This window comes from Anabrus simplex, chromosome 6 (assembly GCF_040414725.1).
Source record: "Anabrus simplex isolate iqAnaSimp1 chromosome 6, ASM4041472v1, whole genome shotgun sequence".
Taxonomy (NCBI): domain Eukaryota; kingdom Metazoa; phylum Arthropoda; class Insecta; order Orthoptera; family Tettigoniidae; genus Anabrus; species Anabrus simplex.
The window spans coordinates 58,091,336-58,113,077 of NC_090270.1; positions in this window are offsets into that span (position 1 = coordinate 58,091,336).

Below are 21,742 nucleotides of genomic sequence, written 5' to 3' on the forward strand. Positions count from 1 at the left end.
TTGGAGCTGTCTAACTTAGGTGAAGCCACAATCTATAGCAGGTTCTTTCAAGGGTTTTCTTCTCTTCTAACCTCGGCGATATTAGACTTTATAGGCTTCCATATTTCCACGATTTGGCCTATCTTTAACATTTTCCAAGAGGTTGGAACTCTCATTTAATGTTTCAGGGCCGGGCTGAGTGGCTCAGACGGTTGAGGCGTTGGCCTTCTGACCCCAACTTGGCAGGTTCGATCCTGGCTCAATTCGGTGGTATTTGAAGGTGGTCAGATACTCAGCCTCGAGTCGGTAGATATACTGAGATATACTGACACGTAAAAGAACTCCTGCGGGACAAAATCCAGGCACCTCGGCGTCTCCGAAAACCGTAAAAGTAGTTAGTGAGACGTAAAGCAAATAAGATTATTATTAATATTTCAGTATTGAAGAACATAATCTTACTCAGGCTACACAGAATTTCAGCTTGTTAAATAATAATAATAATAATAATAATAATAATAATAATAATAATAATAATAATAATAATAATAATAATAATAATAATAATAATAATAATTTGTTATTGGCTTAACGTCCCACTAAATACCTTTACAGTTTTCGGAGAGGTCAAGGTGCCGGAATTTAGTCCCACAGGAGTTCTTTTACGTGTCAGTAAATCTACCGACACGAGACTGATTTGAGGACTTTCAAATACCACCGGACTGAGCCAGGATCGAATCTGCCAAGTTGGGGTCAGAAAGCCAGCGCCTCAACCGTCTGAGCCACTCAGCACGGCTACTGCTTGTGAAAGGATGTGCTGTGAATATAGGTACTTGTCAGAACCCCATTGCTTTCGGACCTGCAAGGCTCGTTTCGATTTTCCTGGTCACCCTTTCTTGGTCAACACCCTTGTTGTTCTTCTTCTTATTTTTCAGATTCCCAACAATATTGTGTTTCCGAAGACTTACCCCAGAGATGTCAACTCAGGAGCGTTCAGTGGCGACCACGGGGATACTGAGTCAGTCTGGCTATGCTTCCACTTACGTCAAGATCCTCCTTTTCATTTTTCCTATCTGGTCAACTCTTTTCCTTTGCTTACGACTTCGCTTTTCCTACCGCTTTTCCCACACCTGTGAGGTAGCGGGTGCGAACTGCATCGCACACACACACACACACACACACACGCGCGCGCGCGCGCGCGCGCGCGTGGATTTGGCCCTGTTTTACGGCCGAATGCCCTTCCTGACGCCAGTCCTATATGGAGGGATGTAATCACTATTGCGTGTTTCTGCGGTGGTTGGTAGGGTAGTGTGTTGTGCGAATATGAAGAGGAGAGTGTTGGGACGGACACAAACACCCAGTCCCCGAGCCAGAAGAGTTAATCAGAAGCGATTAAAGTCCCCGACCCGGCCGGGAATCGAACCCGGGACCTTTTGAACCGAAGGCCAGTACTCTGACCATTCAGCCAACGAGTTGGACAGCCACTTGCACATAGTCTTGCTAATAAAAATAGTCATTTTATGAAATCAACTACGGGACCCGTGCGAGAAATCTCGCATGTTCATAAAGTATTTTGTGGAGTAGCCCCTTGGTGAACTACTGATGAACTAAGGAATACACAAATCAGTCCAATAATAGACAGTCTTACTTACCACTTAATGTAATCTCTGATTTTTTAATATTTATGGTATCCACTTGAACGGAAGCAAATGCAAGTACATTATTATAATGACGAATGTTCCGGAAGTAATTTTTGGTTTTACTATCAGGATTTTCTTAACTGATAATTACAGCATGTTATAATGACATAAAACAGGCGTCCCAGCGGCCAAAATGTGAAGTGGACAGCAATGATGGCGCATTTTTTCCTACAGCAACAGTATTTGCAAATCGCACACTTCGTGCGATTTTTAAAACTCATTTTTAAAGAAATTATCGATATTTATGAAATTAGAGCGCAATTCGTCGCTGCTAATGTCTATTCTATTTCATTTGAATGTTAATTTGTCACGATCGGTTATTTGTGAGCGCCGCAAAAGGGATCTACACTACTGAAATAATATATATGACTAGCAAGATACCCGTGCTTCGCTACGGTATTATACTGAAATTTACAATTAAATGCTTATTGTTTTAGATATATAATCCGCCAAAATTCGCGATCTGACTCGTTTTCTAATACATTACGGTGTGTTTCCTCCCATTATTCAATCTTTCTTACCAGCAATCGATTTCGTACTTCCCGGGCTAGGTCCAGATATTCCACCCGGTCAGTTGGGTCCCTAAATCTTTGCCATCTTTTCCTATAAGCATTTTAATATGGATCAAATCCTGGAGGAGATCCGGCGTGGTGTCGTCTAGGGTGCCTTGGCGGTACTGAACCCGCAGCCGGACTGCATTCTTAGTCATTACCCGCCCAGGACCCGTTTGCAGGGTGGTCCGCATATTTGACAACGGTCCAGAACATTATTATTATTATTATTATTATTATTATTATTATTATTATTATTATTATTATTATTATTATTATTATTATTATTATTATTATTATTATTATTATTATTATTATTAAAAGATGTTCTGGACCCCACAGCAAGATGCAAGACCGCTGCTTGGCGGTAACTTACATCTGCTGCCAGTGTCATTGTTACAATGTGACCAGCACCATCGTCGCGCGAAGGCAAGTGTGCGGGATTTCTGGCGATACCAATGACATACTTCCGTGCATTATTGACCTTATTATAGAGGTGAACAATTTGACGGTCCATCTCATTCCTATCGTATATTTCAAATGTGTTTAAATTTTTATTTATATGGCAGCAGAATCTACTGTGATCTAAGAACGTTCTCCGAATGAAAAGATGGCTGTTGAAAACGAACCCAGGGAAGATTAAAAATGATCGGTTTATGATCAGAATAAGAACATCGAAACTATATAGCCTTTTTCCAGTCATTCTACAGGGTCAGGAATGGAATGAATAAAGCCCCATCTAGCGGCGACAATAGGAATTGTGCCGGCTGCCGAAGCACACCTCTGGGACAATGATCGATGAATGACAAATGAAATGAAATTTGGACAGTGTTGCTGGAAAGAATGATGACAGGGAAAATCGGAGCATCCGGAGAAAAACCTGTCCCGCCTCCGTTTTGTCCAGCATGAATGTCACATGAGTGACCGGGATTTGAACCACTGAACCCAGCTGTGAGAGGTCGGCGCGCTGCCGCCTGAGCAACGGAGGCTCGTTATAAGTACATTATGAACAGTCAAATCAATTTGTCTCACCTCGCTTTACACCCCACCGCCGTTTTTATTTACCCCCCCCCCCAAAAAAAAAGAAAAATTAATAGAAGGCGTATTTCTTTATGTTTAAAGGAGATTCCAAACACCAATGTTCACGTCTGTTACGTTCAGTTTTGAGATATAAGTATCCCCATAAAAATAATTCACTTTTTTTACTTCTTTCACACTCCCCCCCCCCCCCCCCCGTAAGTGAATTTTCCGGCAAAAAAATACTTGTGTCTTTAATAGTAAAGGATCTTCTAAACAGCAATTATCACGACTCGAACTTCTTCAGTTTTTGATCTATGTGTCTTCATGAAAGGAATTCAACTCCTTTTCACTCCCGCCCCCTAAAATGGTTCCCCCCACACAAACGCGTTTTTCTTTGTTTAAGGAGATTCAAATACCAATTTTCAAGCGCGTAAAAACTTTAGTTTTTATTATATGTATGTATTCTTATACAATTAAGTCAATTAATTTTTCAATTCTTTCACCCCCCTTTTATTGGATTTTCCGAGAATACGTGTTTCTTTACTTTTAAAGCAGATTCCAAATGTCTAATTTCACGCCTGTAATATCTTCATTTTTAAGATATCAGTAGCCTAATTAAAAGAATTCTACACCATTTTCAGTCACTTTTACGCCCCCCCCCCTCCACTCAAGTGGTATTTCCGAAAGCTAAAAATACACGTTTCTTTATTTTTAATAGAGATCAAAAATACCATTTTTCACTTCTGTAACATGTTAAGTTTTTGAGATATACTGTAGAAATTCTCTTTTGAAAATTTCACCCATTTTTAGTTCCCCTTAAGTGGAGTTTCCAAAAACAAATCACCTATCTTTCTTTACATTTACAGGAGATTCCAAATACCCACTTTTTACGTCTGTAACATTTTACGTTTCTCAGATATTCTGTAGATATAGTCTTTCCAAAAATTCACTCCAGTTTGTCACTCCTGTTTAACCGCCTTAATTGGATTTTCCAAAAACAAAAAAATACGTGTTTCTTTATTTTTAAAGGAACTCCCATATACAAATTTTCAGTTCTGTAATATCTTCAGTTTCTGAGATATATGTACCTCATGAAGGGCATTCAACCCATTATTTACCCTTTTACACCCCTCCTATTGGGATTAAAAGAAAGCAAAAAATACGTGTTCTTGTATTTTTAAAGGAGGTTTTAAATAACAATCTTTTACATCTGTAAACTTTTAAATTTTTAAGATATAGACACACTCATTTTAAAAATTCACCCCCATTTTCACCCCCTTATTTGGATTTTCCAAAAACGAAAAAACCTGTTTCTATATTTTTAAAATAGATCCCAAATACCAATTTTCAGGTCTGTAATATCTTCAGGTTCTGAAATATAAGTAGCCTCATTAAGGGCATTCAACCGCTTTTTCACCCTTTTCCACCCTTCCTATTGGGATTTTCCGAAAACAAAAAAATACATGTCTCTTTATTTTTAAAGGAGATTCTAAATGCCAATTTTTACGTCTTTAAACTTTAAAAGTTTTGAGATATAGATACACTCATTTTAAAAATTCACCCCCTTTTCACACCCCCATTAATTGGATTTTCCAAAAACAAAAAAATTCGTATTTCTTTATTTTTAAAGGAGATCCCAAACACCAATTTTCAGGTCTGTAATATCTTCAGTTTCTGAGATATAAGTATCCTCATTGAAGTCATTCAGCCCTTTTTTCACCCCTTTTCACCCCTCCTATTGGGATTTTCCGAAAACAAAAAAATACGTGATTCTTTGTTTTTAATGAAGATTTCAAGTACCAGTTTTTACATATGTAAACTTTCAAAGTTTCGAGATATAGATGCACTCATTTTAAAAATTCACCCCCTTTTCACCCTGCCGTTAATTGGATTTCCCCAAAACAAAAAAAATACGTCTTTCTTTATTTTTAAAAGAGATCAAAAGTACCAATTTTCAGGTCTGTAATACCTTCAGTTTCTGAGATATAAGTACCGGTATCCTGATTAAAGGCATTCAACCCCTTTTTCACCCTTTTCACCCGTCCTATTGAGACTTTCTGAAAACAAAAAAATACGTGTTTCCTTATTTTTAAAGAAGACTCTAAATACCAATTTTTACATTCGTGAACTTTTAAAGTTTTGAGATATAGGGACACGCATTTTAAAATTTCACCCCCCTTTTAACCCCCTTAGCGACGTAATATCCAAAAATCCTCTATTAGCGAGCACCTACATCTTAATATGAATGTATCCCCAAAATTTCATTTCTTTATGTCCAGTAGTTTCGGCTCGGCGATGATGAATCAGTCAGTCAGTCAGGACAAGCTATTTTATATATATATATAGACTAGCAAGATACCCGTGCTTCGCTACGGTATTATACTGAAATTTATAATTGAATGCTTATTGTTTTAGATATATAATCCGACGAAATTCGCGATCTGACTCGTTTTCTGCGAGAATCCTCCAAAATTCCCGATCTGACTGGTTTTCTATTATTTTACGGCACGTTTCCTCCCATTTTTCAATCTTCCTTTCCAGCAATCGATTTCGTACTTCCCGGGCTAGGCTCAGGTATTCCTCCCGGTCAGATGGGTCCGTAAATCTTTGCCATCTTTTCCTATAATCATTTTTAATATGGATAAAATCCTTCAGGAGATCCTGCGTGGTGTCATATTGGGTGCCTTGGCGGCACTGAACCCGCGGCCGGACTGTATTCTTAGACATTACACGTCCAGGAGCCGTTTCCAGCGCGGTCCGCACATCTGACGACGGTCCGGAATATTATTATTATTATTATTATTATTATTATTATTATTATTATTATTATTATTATTATTATTATTATTATTATTATTATTATTATTATTACTATTATGTGTTGCTGGAATGGCTGATGACAGGGAAAACCGGAGTATCCGGAGAAAAACCTGTCCCGCCACCGTTTTGTCCAGCACGAGTGTCACACGGAGTGACCGGGATTTGAACCACGGAACCCAGCTGTGAGAGGCCGGCGCGCTGCCGCCTGAGCAACGGAGGATTCTTATAAGTACATTAATAACAGTAAAATAAATTGGTCTCACCTCCTTCTACTCCCAACGCCGTTAAGTTTATATACCGCCACCCCCCCCCCCTCAAAAAAATTAAAAGAATGCTTGTTTCTTTATGTTTAAGGGAGATTACAAACACCAATGTTCACGTCTATTACCTTCAGTCTTGAGATATAAGTATCCCAATAAAAATAATTTACTTTCTGCACTTCATAGCACAATACTCCCCCCCCCCCCAAGTGAATTTTCCCGCAAAAAATACTTGTTTCTTTAATAGTAAAGGATCTTCTTAAATACCAATGATCACGACTCTAACTTCTTCAATTTTTGATTTATGTGTCCTCATGAAAGGAATTCAACTCCTTTACACTCCCGCCCTCCAAGATGGTTTCCCCACCAAAACGCGCTTTTGTTTGTTTTTAAGGAGATCCAAATACGAATTTTCACGTCTGTAACAACTTTAGTTTTTATTAGATGTATGTATTCTCATACAATTAAGCCAATTAATTTTTCAATTCTTCCCCCCCCCCCCCCTTCATTGGATTTTCCGAGAATACGTGTTTCTTTACTTTTAAAGCAGATTGCAAATATAAAATTTCACGTCTGTAACGTCTTCATTTTTGTGATATCAGTAGCCTAATTAAAAGAATTCAACACCATTTTCAGTCACTTTTACCAACCCCCTCCACCCAAGTGGTATTTCCGAAAACTAAAAACACACGTTTCTTTATGTTTAATAGAGATAAAAAATACCTTCACTTCTGTAACATGTTAAGTTTTTTTAGATATACTGTAAAAATTCTCATTTTAAAATTTCACCCCTTTTGAGTTCCCCTTAAGTGGAGTTTCCAAAAACAAATCACCTATGTTTATTTACATTTACAGGGGATTCCAAACACCCACTTTTTACGTCTGTAACATTTTACGTTTCCAAGATATTCTGTAGATATAGTCTTTCAAAAAATTCACCCCAATTTGTCACTCCTGTTTAACCGCCATTAATTGGATTTCCCAAAAACTAAGAATTACGTGTTTCTTTATTTTTAAAGGAGATCCCATATACAAATTTTCAGTTCTGTAATATCTTTCGTTTCTGAGATATATGTATCCCCATTAAAGGCATTCAACCCATTTTTCACCCCTTTTACACCCCTCCTATTAGGATTTACAGGAAACAAAAAAATACGTGTTCCTTTATTTTTAGAGGAGATTCTAACTACCAATTTTTACATCTGTAAATTTTAAAGTTTTAAGATGTAGATGCACTCATTTTAAAAAATTAACCCCCCCTTTTCACCCCCCCAATATTTGGATTTTCCAAAAACGATAAAAATACGTGTTTCTTTACTTTTAAAGTAGATCCAAAATACCAATTTTCAGGTTTGTAATATCTTCAGGTTCTGAAATATAAGTAGCCTCATTAAAGGCATTCAACCCATTTTTCACCCTTTTACACCCTTCCTATTGGGATTTTCCGAAAACAAAAGAATACGTGTTTCTTTATTTTTAAAGGAGATTCTAAATACCAATTTTTACATCTATAAACTTTAAAAGTTTTGAGATATAGATACACTCATTTTAAAAAATCACCCCCTTTTCACCCCCCCCCCATTAATTGGATTTTCCACAAACAAAAAAATACGTGTTTCTTTATTTTCAAAGGAGATCCCAAACACCAATTTTCAGGTCTGTAATATCTTCAGTTTCTGAGATATAAGTAGCCTCATTAAAGGCATTCAATCCATTTTCACCCCTTTTCACTCCTCCTATTGCGATTTTCCGAAAACAAAAAAATACGTGTTTCTTTATTCTAAATACCAATTTTTACATCAGCAAACTTTAAAATTTTCGAGTTATAGATTCACTCATTTTAAAAATTCACCCCCTTTTCACCCTCCCATTAATTGGATTTTCCAAAAACAAAAAAATACGTGTTTCTTTATTTTTAAAAGAGATCAAAAGTACCAATTTTGAGGTCTGTAATATCTTCAGTTTCTGATATATAAGTACCGGTATCCTGATTAAAGGCATTCAACCCATTTCCCCCCATTTTCACCCTTTTTCACCCCTCCTATTGGGATTTTCTGAAAAAAAAAACGTGTTTCCTTATTTTTAAAGAAGATTCTAAATACCAATTTTCACATCTATAAACGTTTAAAGTTTTGAGATATAGATACACTCATTTTAAAATTTCACCCCCCCTTTTCACCCCCTTACCGAAGGAATATCCAAAAATCCTCTCTTAGCGAGCACCTACATCATAATGTGAATATATCCCCAAAATTTCATTTCTTTATGTCCAGTAGTTTTGGCTCGGCGATGATGAATCAGTCAGTCAGTCAGGACAAGCTATTTTATATATATAGACTAGCAAGATACCCGTGCTTCGCTACGGTATTATACTGAAATTTATAATTGAATGCTTATTGTTTTAGATATATAATCCGCCGAAATTCGCGGTCTGGCTCGTTTTCTGCGAGAACCCACCAAAATTCCCGATCTGACTCGTTTTCTATTAGATTACGGCATGTTTCCTCCCATTTTTCAATCTTCTTTTCCAGCAATCGATTTCGTTCTTCCCGGGCTAGGCTCAGGTATTCCTCCCGGTCAGTTGGGTCCGTAAATCTTAGCCATCTTTTCCTATAATCATTTTTAATATGGATAAAATCCTTCGGGAGATCCGGCGTGGTGTCATATTGGGTGCCTAGAAGGCACTGAACCCGCGGCCGGACTGCATTCTTAGTCATTACCCGTCCAGGAGCCGTTTCCAGCGCGGTCCGCACATTTGACGACGGTCCGGAACATCATTATTATTATTATTATTATTATTATTATTATTATTATTATTATTATTATTATTATTATTATTATTATTATTATTATTATTATTATTATTATGTGTTGCTGGAATGGATGATGACAGGAAAACCGGAGTATCCGGAGAAAAACCTGTCCCGCCTCCGTTTTGTCCAGCACGAATGTCACATGGAGTGAACGGGATTTGAACCACGGAACCCAGCTGTGAGAGGCCGGCGCGCTGCCGAGGATCCTTATAAGTACATTAAGAACAGTAAAATCAATTGGTCTCACCTCCTTCTACACCCCACCGCCGTTAAGTTTATTTACCGGCACCCCCCCCCCCAAAAAAAAATTAAAAGAAGGCTTGTTTCTTATGTTTAAAGAAGATTTCAAACACCAATGTTCACGTCTATTACCTTCAGTCTTGAGATATAAGTATCCCCATAAAAATAATTTACTTTTTTCACTTCATTTCACACTACTCCCCTCCCCCCTAAGTGAATTTTCCCGCAAAAAATACTTGTTTCTTTAATAGTAAAGGATCTTCTAAATACCAATTATCACGACTCTAACTTCTTCAGTTTTTGATTTATGTGTCCTCATGAAAGGAATTCAACTCCTTTACACTCCCGCCCTCCAAGATGGTTTCCCACCAAAACGCGTTTTTCTTTGTTTTTAAAGGAGATCCAAATACGAATTTTCACGTCTGTAACAACTTTAGTTTTTATTAGATGTATGTATTCTCATTCAATTAATTTAATTAATTTTTCAATTCTTTCACCCCCCCCCCCATTGGATTTTTCGAGAATACGTGTTTTTTTATTTTTAAAGCAGATTGCAAATATCAAATTTCACGTCTGTAACATCTTCATTTTTGAGATATAGTAGCCTAATTAAAAGAATTCAACACCATTTTCAGTCACTTTTACCCCCCCCTCCACCCAAGTGGTATTTCCGAAAGCTAAAAATACACGTTTCTTTATGTTTAATAGAGATAAAAAATACCATTTTTCACTTCTGTAACATGTTAAGTTTTTGAGATAAACTGTAGAAATTCTCATTTTAAAATTTCACCCCTTTTGAGTTCCCCTTAAGTGGAGTTTCCAAACACAAATCACCTATGTTTCTTTAGATTTACAGGAGATACAAACACCCACTTTTTACGTCTGTAACATTTTACGTTTCCAAGATATTCTGTAGATATAGTCTTTCAAAAATTCACCCAATTTGTCACTCCTGTTTAACCGCCATTAATTGGATTTTCCAAAACTAAAAAATACGTGTTTCTTTATTTTTAAAGGAGATCCCATATACAAATTTTCAGTTCTGTAATATCTTTCGTTTCTGAGATATATGTATCCTCATTCAAGGCATTGAACCCATTTTTCACCCTTTTACACCCCTCCTATTGGGATTTACAGGAAACAAAAAATACGTTTTCCTTTATTTTTAGAGGAGATTCTAACTACCAATTTTTACATCTGTAAATTTTAAAGTTTTAAGATGTATACACACTCATTTTAAAAAATTTACCCTCCCCCCTTTTTACCCCCCAATATTTGGATTTTCCAAAAACGAAAAAATACGTGTGTTTATTTATTTTTAAAGGAGATTCTATATACCGATTTTCACATATATAACCTTTAAAAATTTTGAGATAGATACACTCATTTTAAAATATTACTCCCTTTTCACACCCCCCCTAAATTGGATTTTCCAGAAACAAAAAAATACGTGTTTCTTTATTTTTAACGGAGATCCCAAACCCCAATTTTCAGGTCTGTAATATCTTCAGTTTCTGATATATAAGTAGCCTCATTAAAGGCATTCAACCACTTTTTAGCCAATTTTCACTCCTCCTATTGCGATTTTCCGAAAACAAAAAAATACGTGTTCCTTTATTTTTAATAAAGGTTCTAAATACCAATTTTTACATCTGCAAACTTTAAAAGTTTGGAGATATAGATTCCTTCATTTTAAAAATTCACCCCCTTTTCACCCTCCCATTAATTGGATTTTCCAAAAACAAAAAATTACGTGTTTCTTTATTTTTAAAAGAGATCAAAAGTACCAATTTTCAGGTCTGTAATATCTTCAGTTTCTGAGATATAGGTACCGGTATCCTGATTAAAGGCATTCAACCCATTTTTCCCCATTTTCACCCTTTTCACCCCTCCTATTGGGATTTTCTGAAAACAAAAAAATACGTGTTTCCTTATTTTTAAAGAAGATTCTAAATACCAATTTTTACATCTGTAAACTTTTAAAGTTTTGAGATATAGAGCAACTCATTTTAAAATTTCACCCCCGTTTTCACCCCGTTAGCGAAGGAATATCCAAAAATCCTCTCTTAGCGAGCACCTACGTCTTAATATGAATATATCCCCAAAATTTCATCTCTTTATGTCCAGTAGTTTTGGCTCGGCGATGATGAATCAGTCAGTCAGTCAGGACAAGTTATTTTATATATATAGATTGTAATAAAAGTATTTATTTCACTTTTTGGATTTCGGCAAGTATGAAGTTTTTGGGAGCGATTCAATGATGGTACACATAGAGTACGTTTTTCGATGTACGCAAGTTTGTTAATACCTAAAATATATTATTTATTTTTGCATTATTTATTTATTTATTTATTTATTTATGTTTTAATTTATTTATTGACTGATCTGTTGGTTGTTATATTTCCACTTAGTTATCGAGTGAGTTTATAAAATAGTAATGTTGGTTTTAGAGAGAGTGATGGGGCTGCCTTTGCTTTGTTTTTAAATTGCAGCTGTGGTAACGAATGTGGTTACCACACGTCACTGGTAAAGACAATTCGAAAGGTATCATCTCGACAAGTGGAAAAATCGTGCGAAGTCTGAATGATTGTAGTAAAGAATAGTAGTAGGATATACCTTTGTGCACGTGTCCACAAATTAAACAATTTATCAGATGTTACACCTTTTATATGGCTATTTGGCTGCAATGAAAGTGCAGTCGAAACCAGTTATAACGACTCCGATGGGACCGTCAATTAACGTTCGTTATAGTCGATAGTCACACAAATAGGTCCTTTTAGTTGTTGCTAAAAATCTTAAGTTTTAGGCTGCACATTTAGACGGTTAATTAAGAGGAAAAAAATATAAGTGAAAGGCCTGTATATTCAATACAGTATACAGTACGTACAGCAATAATATGCCAGAAAAACATACAGTAATAAGTGAGGAAAGAATTTGCAACAATTGATCAATACATTTATCAATAATGTCGCACACCAACTTGGCTAATAAATGAGATGTTCTCTTTGTCCTTACAAATAGTAGACATCGTTGAATGTGATACACGAAATTACCTCGCGATGCTAATGTTTGTTTCTCCATTTTATAATTGCCATATTATGTGTGATTTTCCTTCAATATTAAACACTTTCCCTTTCTTTTGCGACATGTTCACAACGATGCTTGCCTTGACTATTTATCAGAAAGACTGATTTGAAATCTACAATCTACTGAAAAATAAGAGTTTGAAAACAAGTTTTACATTGTTGCCAGCAATTTCCAAATACGTAACAAACAGAAATCAACATTGGACGTTACAGCCGATAAAACTCTGAAAATGTGATAAAAACATGTCGTTTTATATATGTCATAATAAGCGATGTCTACCGAGCGATTTTTTAAAAATACACTGTTTATATATGATTTAGACGGGACCGTTAGATTTCGTCGTTATATCCGATACGTCGTTAAAAGCGATGTCGCAATAAACGGTTTCGACTGTATTATTAACGTCAAAGAAGTTTTTCACATATCCGTCTTTCAAGGATCTTATTTATCTGTAGGCCACGCGTTTATTCTCTGAAAAGTTAAAAATATGGTATTCTATTCAAGGGAGGTTCGAGTTTAAATTTTATACTCACATTATGTGTTACCTTCACCTCCCCCACACATTTATATCCCACTTCCAAGCAGTCCACACACTGACCTCACCCACATCCCCATCGAAATACGGGTTGCGCATTATTCTGATGCCAACAACGTTCGTTTATCCTTGCCAGTAACTAACTATCTAGGTGGTGGCGGTGGTGATTTTTGTTTTAAGAGGAAGTACGACTGGACAACCATTCGTATGAACTTTTCCCCCTGTGGGTGGGGGTGGTAGAATAACACCCACGGTATCCCCTGCCTATCTTAAGAGGCGACTAAAAGGGGCCACGGGAGCTCCCAACTTTGGAGCGTGGGTTACGACCACGGGGCCCTTAGCAGTGTCCTGGCATTGTTTCCACTTGTGCCAGGCTCCTCACTTTCGTCTATCCTATCCGACCTCCCTTGGTTAATTCGTGTTCTTTTCCGACAGCGACGGTATTACAGCATTCGAGGCCTTAGGAGTCGTTCATTTTCACGCCCTTAGTGGCCCTTGTCTTCCTTTCGCCGATGCCTTCATTTTTTGAAGTGTCGGATACCTTCCATTTTCTCCTCTGATTAGTGTTAATAGAGGATGGTTGCCTAATTGTACTTCCTCTTAAAACAATAATCACCACCACCACCACATCTATTAAAACTAATCAAAGGGGAAAACGGAAAGGGTCCGAAAATTAAAGAAAAATAAGGTATCAGCCAAACAAAGACAAGGAGGCAGGGGTGAGAATGAGAGACTCCCTAGGCCTCCATTTGTAATACCGTCGGGGTTGGAAAAGAACAAGAGTTGACCGAGGAAGCTCTGATAGGCTAAATAAGAGTTACTGACACAAATAAAAGGAAGCAATGCCAGAACTCAGTTAAGTGCCCCATGGTCGGCAACCCATACTCCCTAATTAAAAGCCCCTGGGGCCCCTTTTAGACTGGAGATACCGTGTGATTATTCTATCTCCCCCACCCGCTGAGGAAACTTACTACCCAAGACATTGCAGTTCATAATAATTTTTCCTCTGTGAGTGGGGGCGTCATTATTCATCCACGGTAGGCCTATCTCCTGCCTGTCGTAGGAGGGTGGAGCTGTGTTTCCCCTCGCTGTTTCGGGTCTGGCAATCAACCATTATCATATCATGGAAGCGCAGGACAGGAAGGATATACACTGACTGACAGAGCAAATGCAACACCAAGAAGGAGTGGTTCGAAAGGGATAAAAGTTGGGAAAAAACAGAGACGGCACGGACGAATAATTGATGTTTATTTCAAACCGATATGCAAGTTACACAATGCGCACGGCATCGACTCAGTAGGATGTAGGACCACCGCGAGCGGCGATGCACGCAGAAACACGTCGAGGTACAGAGTCAATAAGAGTGCGGATGGTGTCCTGAGGGATGGTTCTCCATTCTCTGTCAACCATTTGCCACAGTTGGTCGTCCGTACGAGGCTGGGGCAGAGTTTGCAAACGGCGTCCAATGAGATCCCACACGTGTTCGATTGGTGAGAGATCCGGAGAGTACGCTGGCCACGGAAGCATCTGTACACCTCGTAGAGCCTGTTGGGAGATGCGAGCAGTGTGTGGGCGGGCATTATCCTGCTGAAACAGAGCATTGGGCAGCCCCTGAAGGTACGGGAGTGCCACCGGCCGCAGCACATGCTGCACGTAGCGGTGGGCATTTAACGTGCCTTGAATACGCACTAGAGGTGACGTGGAATCATACGCAATAGCGCCCCAAACCATGATGCCGCGTTGTCTAGCGGTAGGGCGCTCCACAGTTACTGCCGGATTTGACCTTTCTCCACGCCGACGCCGCACTCGTCTGCGGTGACTATCACTGACAGAACAGAAGCGTGACTCATCGGAGAACACGACGTTCCGCCATTCCCTCATCCAAGTCGCTCTAGCCCGGCACCATGCCAGGCGTGCACGTCTATGCTGTGGAGTCAATGGTAGTCTTCTGAGCGAACGCCGGGAGTGCAGGCCTCCTTCAACCAATCGACGGGAAATTGTTCTGGTCGATATTGGAACAGCCAGGGTGTCTTGCACATGCTGAAGAATGGCGGTTGACGTGGCGTGCGGGGCTGCCACCGCTTGGCGGCGGATACGCCGATCCTCGCGTGCTGACGTCACTCGGGCTGCGCCTGGACCCCTCGCACGTGCCACATGTCCCTGCGCCAACCATCTTCGCCACAGGCGCTGCACCGTGGACACATCCCTATGGGTATCGGCTGCGATTTGACGAAGCGACCAACCTGCCCTTCTCAGCCCGATCACCATACCCCTCGTAAAGTCGTCTGTCTGCTGGAAATGCCTCCGTTGACGGCGGCCTGGCATTCTTAGCTATACACGTGTCCTGTGGCACACGACAACACGTTCTACAATGACTGTCGGCTGAGAAATCACGGTACGAAGTGGGCCATTCGCCAACGCCGTGTCCCATTTATCGTTCGCTACGTGCGCAGCACAGCGGCGCATTTCACATCATGAGCATACCTCAGTGACGTCAGTCTACCCTGCAATTGGCATAAAGTTCTGACCACTCCTTCTTGGTGTTGCATTTGCTCTGTCAGTCAGTGTAATATCTTCATAGAAGCACAAAATGCAACTAAACAAATGAAGGCAGAAAAGCCAACACCGTAGCACCGTTGTGCCAACCGATACGGTAATATAGTAGTAGGGCGCACTATCAAATTCAATCAAGTTAAATTTTCTTGTTTCATTAAAAACTAGGGGACCCGTGCGAGAAATCTCGCATGTTCATAAAGTATGTGGTGGAGTAGCTCCCTGGTGAACTACTGATGAACTAAGGAATACACAAATCAGTACAATATTATACCATCTTACGTGCCACTTAATGTAATCTTTGATATTTCAACATTTATGGCATCCACTTGAACGAAAGCAGATACAAGTGCATTATTATACTGACGAATGTTTCAGAAGTAGTTTTTGGTTTTACTATCATTCTTTTCTTGATTGATAATGACAGCATACTACAATGACATATAACAGGCGTCCCAGCGGGCAAAATGTCAAGTAGACAGGAATAATGGCGGGTATTTTCAAACAGCAACAGTATTCGCAAATCGCACACTTCGTCCAATTTGTTAAAACTTATTTTTAAAAAAATTATCGATATTCATGAAATGAGAGTGCAATTCATCCCTGCTAATGTCTATTCTCTTTCGTTTGAACGCTCATTTGTCACTGTCGGTTACTTGTGAGTGCCGCAAAGGGAATCTATACTACTAAAATAATATATATGATATCTATAGCCTATGGTATGAAACAAGGCAATTCGGAAATAAAGCTGACCTTTGATTCGGTGCCGCAATCAGAGCGGGAACCCTTTTGTTTCGTTCCTTAATTTTCTGTGTTACAAATTTGGAACATAGAAAATGAATGTTCCAATAGCTAAACTTCGCAGTCAGTCTGGTGTCTGTAAAGTATTAACGTTTTCAGCCCGAACTGATGAGCCGGAAACTAGAGTTGCTCTAAAATATACACCTTGACTGAACATATTTTGTTAAGTAGGAAGTCATACTTGCCAGTGTTAACTCAATTAAAAGTAACTTAAACGCTGTTCAGTCTAGAGATGGGTAAGAGTAGTGGTGTGAGAACTGCTCAGTCCCTGAAAGGAATAGTTCTTTGGGAGCAGTTCTTTTAGTTCCTACTCTTCTCCCTCAGTAACTTCGCTCGCAAGAGTCCCAGGCGGCTGGGCTGCTGACAATGGCCCGTGCCCAGCACGTGGGTATGTTATACCTGTTCGTGCTTTACACCGCAGCAGCCCAATGTACCTTTAAAAATTAACGATCAGGATTGTTAAAAGGACATAGCAATGAGGGTCTGTGATTCCACATTATTAATATTTTGATTATGAAATTTGGGCTATAATTTCAAACCCTCTAAATATCGCATATCGTGCGTTTGAATTAGGCCTATTTCAGCTTTGGGTACTTTACATCACGAACACAAAGATACAAAAAAAATTGTATCGATACTTACATAAATTTAGGCCAAGTTTTATGGTTTCCCTACTGGTGTTTCGTATTGCAATCAATCAGCAGAAGTAAATTTACATTTCACTAGAAAGTTCTCTCCGCGCACTCCTATACAAGAGTCCCGGGCCACCCTTCTGGTTAGTCTTACTCCAACTCCTACTGCTAGTCCTATCACGTCCCACTCAAATCGCATACAAGCCTCTCATTGGTCGGTTGGGACTAAAAGAACTACAGCTCCGTAGCTAGTCTCCCGACACGAAAATGTAAAAGATTATGTCGACACTTACATAAATATACTCCAAATCTTATGGTTTCGCAACTGGTATCACATAATGCAATCAATCTACACAAGTAAATTTCCATTTCACTAATCACTGGCCAACCTTCTGTTCTGATTAGTCTTACTCCTACTCTTAGTTTCACCATCTCCCGCTCATATCGCATGCAACCGTCTCATTGGTCGGTTGGGACTTCTACAACTCCGTAGCTAGTTCTTCCTTGAAGAGTTATTCATCACGAGGAGCAGTTCTTTAGGAGCAGTTCAATCACGAACGACACATCTCTAGTCCAGTCTGTCGAACACACACATTCAGTATAAATATTACACTACAATATACCTGTTAAAAAACTCACACTATTAATGATATTCCTTGTTTAATGGTGTTTTGTTTTTTACAGGTATGTTATCTATATAAATAAAATTGTAGGGGGTCCGCTGTCTGTAATTTCTTCTGTTTTGCCAATTTTTCAGATATTTATCCGTTTTAGGTCAACTCAAGACCGAATCGGTGGTTTTTACGTTTCGTGTCTGTTTCTTTGTCTGTTTGTCTGTTTGTCTGTCTGTCTGTCTGTCTGTTTGTTTGTCTGTTCCACCATCACGTCGAAACGGCTGGATAGATCTCAACCAAACTTCATATTTAGAGTATACTCATCCCGGGGAAGGTTTCGATATGCATATCATTTTAAAATCTTTGAATACACGGGGGGTTTATAAGAAAACCAGAATGGTTTTTCCACCATCACGTCGAAACGGCTGGATAGATCACAACCAAACTTCATATTTGGAGTACACTCATCCCGGGGAAGGTTTCGATATGCATATCATTTTAAAATCTTTGAACAGACGGGGGGTTTACAGGAAAACCTGAATGGTTTTTCCACCATCACTTCGAAACGGCTGGATAGATCTCAACCAAACTTCATATTTAGAGTATACTCATCCCGGGGAAGGTTTCTATATGCATATTATTTTAAAATCCTTGAATAGACGGGGGGTTTATAGGAAAACCCGAATGGTTTTCCTCCATTTTCTCTTATACTATTGATTTTCTGTAAACTTAGTTTACCGTACGTGAAACGTCTCTTCATTATAAACAACTTTCGTTATGTTCATAATTTACCTTACTCTTCACATGACGGAGAAATTTACAATTTTCCGCTGGTATCATGCTCTGCATTGAGTGACCGACAGACCGACAACGAACCTACAAGTTACCATGGCAACGTCTCTGACTGCATGCCAGCAGGGAAGTAACGTATTGCCATTTTCCTCATCATGCTTTTAAATTCGTGTTTGTTCCTTGGGTAGAAGGCAAGAGAGGCGTCAATCGGCCTATCTGCGGGATATTGGCGGAATATCGTTGGATGTTATAACCGCCCTCGAATAGATTAAGTAATAACACCATTAGTCATCTTCTTATTATTTGTTTACCTAAGAATCACTGGACCTAAATTTCTCCTCTGTTACCGCTTTATTATATCCATAACTCACACTAGCATAATTTATTGAGGGGCATTTGATTTTCCAATACATTCACTTGGCATTTACATATTTGTCGTTATCCGGCTGTCCTCAGTTATAATCCATTTTCTATTACTTTCAACTTTCTTAACTGTATTATTTTCTTCCTTAATTACGCCGTATGTACTCGAGTGCTACAAACTACTGGATGTATTTCCACCAAGACTCACATTTAGAATACACCTGTCCTTGATAGGTTTTGGGCAAATATTGTTTCTAAATCCCTGAACTGACTGGGGGTTTATACGAAACCGAAACAGTGATTTTGCACTTCCACAAAATATACACAACCAAACTTAATGGAAATCTACCTACCTTGGTAGAAATTAATTTCTAATTTTTTTCCTCATGTGCATCATTTCGATACGAGGATTAATAAGGGAGATATCATTAACGGACCGTTTTTCTGTACAAGTCCCATCGGACTTAACTCAGGAGCGGGTGCGTGTAAAGCGTATTCCTTACAACTTGAAAACTACTGAAGACATTCGAACCAAACTTTGTATTTAGCATCCACCTGTCCAAAGGTAGGTTTTAAACTTAAATAACATTTCATGTTCCGGAATGGACTGGTGGTTAATAGGGAACCGAAATGGTTATTTTACTCTTCCACAATATATACAGAACAAGACCAACCTGACGAAATCGACCAAACGTGATAGAATTCCACCTCTAAACCCTTTTTTTCATGTGCATTTTTTCGTCAGGAGGATTAATAAGGGAGATATCATGAATGGTCACTTTTGCATGTTAAGTCCAGCGGACATAGCCCAAAGGGTGTTTTACATGGAGCAGATTCCTTATCTATATAAATCAAATCGTAACGACTGTGTGCCTCTACACTGACTATTTTGGCGAAATTTTCGTACAGCTTTCCGTTTAAGGGGTAATAATGACCATCTCCATAATTTTTGGTTTAGTTACCTGGAAGTCCTAATTTTTACCCGCCTCGCCCAAAATCCAGATTGCGGCATAATCTGCCAGAAGAAAAAGAAGATAATTGAAATTTGACAAAATTATACGTTTTAGCCTGTAACGAACGGAAAACATCCTAGATCATTAAATTTTTCACTTTTTATCCCCGAAGAATATCGAAATATGCAGGCAATTTTAATGATGGTTCAGACCTTCGGAAATTCCTATCACATAACGGATTGCACAATCTCCGTTCAATTTGGAATGATCTACAACCTTGGTCTTATGACTTTTTGCCGTATCTCTATCCCTTTTACGTTTGATTTTTCTCTATTAATCGATGTTAAGTCAATTTGGAATTTTCACATGCATAATTCATTCTTTCATTTACTTATATCAAATACAGAATCATCAAACTCTTGGCCCACTCAGTAGCCATATGTGAGCCAAATGCTATGTATGTAGCTGTCACATAATTATCCGAAAAGTAATGTAATGTGAGATAATCTTACAAAACCTTTACCCTGTTCCACGTTTCTAACTCAATCTGACCCAAGAATAGATGACATATCATAGGACCAGCCATTTAGGCCACTACATGCGGCGTGTCTTATGGTATAATCCTTTGTCGATATGACGTACGTTTAGTAGCAGTTAATCTGTAAATGAAGGTCTTCAATATTGTAAACACGCATATACTTTCGTATGTCGATCTATATATATTCACTGATGTCGATTTGTAGCGATCGAGAAAGGGTGGGTCTGCTATTGTAATCAGTACTCCCCACACCGACTTTGACTGGCTGCAGGAAAGGGTTCCTTCTCCAACTCCTGTGTAAGGAAGGCCTACAATTGTAATGAATAGTTCCCTTCTCGATTTGACTTGCAGAAGGTAAGTGAGCATGCAGTTTTATTTAAAACTCCCCTACCCGATTGTGTTTGGCAGTAGGCAAGGGTGCCCGCCATTATAAACAAATGTCCTCATCTAATATGTGACTGGCATTAGGCATAGTGGCCTGTTATTTTGATGGAACCTCACCAGCTTGGTGTGACTGGCAGTAAGCTGGCTGGCAGTAGGAAAATGGGCCTGGCATTATAATGATAACTGCACAACTCAATTTCGAGTGATAGTAGGGTAATTGCCTGCCATTATAATAGACACTCCTCAACTGTAATCTGTCTGGAAGTAGGAAAGGGGGGCTGCCATTTTAACGGAAACTCCCCAAATCGATTCTGTCCGCGTAGTAGGCAATGGGGCCTGCAATTATAATGTAAACTTTCCAACTCGATTGTGAATGGCAGTAGGCAAGTGAGCCTGCCGTTATATCACAAATCCGTAACAAACACTTTACATTGGAAACAACGTACGGGGACCTCCCCATGCTCTTTGTCGGATAACGCTAAGAGACATGCAATTTTAAAACAATCTTATTTACTGCATGTACACTATTTACTTCGATATTCGAATACAATGTAGAATACCGTAGCGAAGCACGGGTACATTCGCTAGTAGTGCAATATTTATAATGAACTTGTAAAAAATGAAATGGCTTTTAGTGTCGGGAGTGTCCGAGGACATGTTCGGCTCGCCAGGTGCAGGTCTTTTGATTTAACGCCCGCAGGCGACCTGAGCATCATGATGAGGATGAAATGATGATGATGACGACACATACACCCAGTCCCCGTGCCAGCGAAATTAACCAATGATGATTATAATTCCCGACCCTGCAGGGAATCGAATCCGGGACCCCTGTGCCCAAAAGGGAGCAAACTAACCATTTAGCCATGGAGCCGGACATTAAACGTGTGTGTTCAACAGAGTAAAAAGCTTTTAAGTTACATTGAACAAAATATGGATCCTAATATGAATTATGCTTCGTGCCCTCGGCCATCATCAAACCTGTATTTCTTTAACTCAAAATGACCACTGACCACTTTGTTGATTATGGCACCGAGTGACCTTTCATTAATTGGTGGGATGAAATACGTCCACCCTTTCAGGATAGAACAGAACCCTCAATGACACTGAACA